At 42.8% G+C, this 3,690-nt stretch overlaps 1 pseudogene; it reads left to right on the top strand.

Annotated features, from left to right (window-relative positions):
- The first annotated feature begins 206 nt into the window (after positions 1-206).
- Positions 207-2,633, top strand: LOC127185289 (actin-histidine N-methyltransferase-like; annotated as a pseudogene).
- The last annotated feature ends 1,057 nt before the right edge of the window (positions 2,634-3,690 follow it).

Below are 3,690 nucleotides of genomic sequence, written 5' to 3'. Positions count from 1 at the left end.
AGGGAAAAGGCTTTTGGGTCAGATCTGGGTTGAATATTTCCAGGCCTGTATTGAATGTGTAGAGCAATAGGGACTCATTTTCAGCTTCTAGGAGAAAACCAAGGATAACAGGAACAGCCTATTTTGTTTTAGGAGTCTCTTGGACTCTCTTGAACAACAAATCAAAAGAAGATGCCACTGACCACCACCACAGCTGCTACAGTCAGAAAATGAGTAACAAGAGTTGAGTGAAAACTCAAGAATCAGATACTGGGGCCACAGCCACCGTGCCACCAAAGGAAATCTTGAACTTGACAAGTGAGCTGTTGTAGAAATGCAGCAGTCCTACACCCAGCCCAGGAAAAGAATGGGAAGAGTACACAAAGATACGGTCTCTGGTTAAGAAAATATGGAAGAAGCAAAACAATCTGTCTGCTACTTTTGATGGGAAAGCATAACATTACTTTCCTGATCTAATGCAATGGACCTCTGAAAGCAGGGCTTCTGTCAAGGGTTTTGAAATGGTTTAACTTCAAAGAAGAGGGTCTTGGTTTGAGAGCAACAAGAGACATCAAGGCAGATGAGTTATTTATATGGGCTCCACGAAAGTTACTAATGACTGTTGAATCTGCTAAGAATTCAATATTGGGCTGTCTGTATTCTCAAGACTGAATTCTGCAAGCTATGGGAAACATTGCACTGGCCTTTTATCTGCTCTGTGAGCGAGCCAGGCCCAACTCTTTGTGGCAGTCAAACTTTCAGAGCCTCCCCAGTGAATATGACACCCCTCTCTACCTTGAAGTAGAGGAAGTGTGGTGTCTTCAGTCAACACAAACCATCTATGATGTCTTCAGCCAGTATAAAAACACAGCATGCCAGTATGCCTATTTCTTTTTCTTTTTAAGTTAAAAACAAATTTATTCAAATTTCAAGGGTTCTTCTATTGGGCACTATTCATAAAAATACAACAATAACTAATAGCATGTACATCTCACAATTTCAGAATCAAACTAGTTTAACAATGCCTAATGCATATGAACAACCAAATAGGCAAGTGTGACAGGTCTCAGGTATCACATATGATTTACTTCAGTGATTTGACATCTTGCTGTCCATTGCTCAATTCTCCTTGGCCTGGGAGGGGAGGCAAAATCAAGGTAAATGAGTTGTGAATGAAGATGCTTCATAGCACCACAAATGCAGGCAATTTTATTTCTCCTGACAATACCCCACACTCCCACTGCACTTTATTTGAATGCAGCATTTGGAATACTTTGGCCAAAAGGACTGGGATTTCCAAATGTAATCAGATCACAATGATGCGAGCCACAGAACAGTGCTTGGGCTTTTCTTGTCCTCATCATTGAAACTGAGTGACTCCCATAGTCAATATTCTATTGTGTCTAGGACACAGTATGCCTATTTCTATAAAATCATCCAGACCCACCCTCATGCCAACAAACTGCCCTTGAAGGAGATTCTTTCACTTATGAGAACTACAGGTTGGCAGTCTCTTCAGTTATGACACAACAAAGCCAAGTGCCTACTGAGGATGGCTCCCGGGTGTTCTTTGCCCTGATTTCTTTATGCCACATGTGCAATCATACCAATGGCCTGATCACAACTGGTTATAACCTGGAAGATGATTGCTATGAATGTGCAGCTCTGTAGGGCATTCAGGCTGGAGATCATATATACGTTTTTTATGGCACTTGGTCAAAAGCAGCGTTTGTGATTCACAATGCCTTTTTCTTTGACAATAATTCACATGACAGAGTGAAAATAAAGCTTGGAGTGAGTAAAAGTGACAGGCTCTATGGCATGAAGGTCTTGGCTCATGCTGCCATCCTAACAGCTAGTGTTTTGGATGCACTTTCCTGAATTGCCCATGTCGGCTCAGCTTCTGGATTTTCTCCTGGTATTCTGCAGCCCAAAGAGGAACTGAAAGAGCATTTGCTAGGGGACCAGGCCATTGATAGGCTCTTCATTCTGGGGAGCTCTGAGTTTCCTGTCAGCTGAGACAATGAGGTCAAACTTTGGACATGTCTGGAAGATAGAGCCTCACTTATTTTAAAACCGTATAAAACAACACTTGACGAAGATAAAATCGCCTTGAAAAACCTTGACCTGTCTGTCCCTGCCACAACTGCCATCAAATTACGATTGAATGAGGAGATTTTGGAAAAATCAATAGAGAGTGCAGCCAAGAACCGAGAACATATGGAAGAGAGGGTGCCACTGCCCAAATAAGAGGAGTGTGACCTGGGCCTAGTAGAGGGTGGTGTGGGGACTTGAGGCTCCCTCTGGTCCTGAGACATCTGGAGGAGGAGGTAGGTATTCAGGAGTCTCTGAGCCTTATGGAAGCTGTCAGCAAAACCAAGGCTGCCGAAAATGGGCATGTCAATGGGGAATACTCCATTCCTAATGGGACCAGGTCTGAAAACGAAAGCTTAAGCCCAGAAAAAAAAAATGAAAATGTGACTGGAGACACCAGAGAGTCTTCAGGCAGCAGGAGCCAAATGAAGGGTGACTCTGAGACACTCGTTGGGATTCAGTCTAGCACAAGGTGGTGGACAGCCCACTACATCACCGTGTACCTTGTTAACATTTTTCTTTTTTCAGAGAGGAAAATATGTGTTTACTGCTTTGTATAAAATGATTTTTAAGTTATTTTAAAGATGTAGCTTCCTTTTTTTATTATTAAGATGGCCATCTTGCTTCTTGGCAGAATAACATAGTCAACAGCAGTGGAGGGAGGAGGCGCCCTTGAAAGACTACAGACCACTACAGACCAGCTGTGGACACTCACTTTGTCTCTTCCTCAGCTCAGCTAGGCTCTGCAGGCCTGCCATCCTGACTCCAGAATGAAAGCTGATGCTCTGCAGGCCTGCCATCCTGACTCCAGAATGAAAGTTGATGCTCTGTAGGCCTGCCATCCTGACTCCAGAATGAAAGCTGTCTCTGCCTCCTCCTGAAGAAGGCAGGATAGTCTGTGGGTGAGAGATGATGGTGGGGATGAAAGAGTGGAAAGAGCGCTGGATGAGGTCATTACATGTAGAGTCTGGGCAAAATATTTTTCCCTTCTTTTTAAAAATATTATCCCAGTACCAAAAGGTAAAGTGGCAATCTAATTTTTTAATACCTTTATTTTATTACCCATGTATAAAACAAAGTACATACAGCAGGGAGAACCATGTGACAATCATGAGAATACTGAGTTCTATACATGTTACATTCATAGTGAATTGGCCATCTGCATTCGTCCAGTGTGAAGTAAGTGTCTTTCCTGTCTTGTTGGGTCTAAATTTCCGAATGAGATTCAATATCTATCCTATCTCAACTCTAATAGCTTAACTTTTTTATCTTGATCTAAAACGCTCTTGTCCCCTAACCAACTAGGGCAAAGTGTCCTTGTTCCGGCCACAAACAGAATCTGCCTAAAAATGGGCAACTTAGATGCAGGCAGAGTCGAAGACTGCACTCTGGCAAGTCAGGGTAAGCAAGTCCTCAATGTTTCCTGCCCTGCGAACAAGTCTGGCAGAGATATTAGGCCAGAAAGCTGAAGATGAGGCTCCAACTTTATAAAGTGTATCGAGTGACTGGTCAGGCAGTAAATTGTCTTAAGTCAATTTGTACATTTTGGAAGCTGCTAACCCACACTGCTGGTTCACTCAGGAATTTAAGTTTTATTCCTTCTCAAGTCTCTGAGGG

The sequence above is a fragment of the Acomys russatus genome, chromosome X, assembly GCF_903995435.1.
Source record: "Acomys russatus chromosome X, mAcoRus1.1, whole genome shotgun sequence".
In the NCBI taxonomy this organism is placed as follows: domain Eukaryota; kingdom Metazoa; phylum Chordata; class Mammalia; order Rodentia; family Muridae; genus Acomys; species Acomys russatus.
Note: the sequence above shows the minus strand (reverse complement) of the source record. Positions and strands in the feature narration are given on the sequence as shown.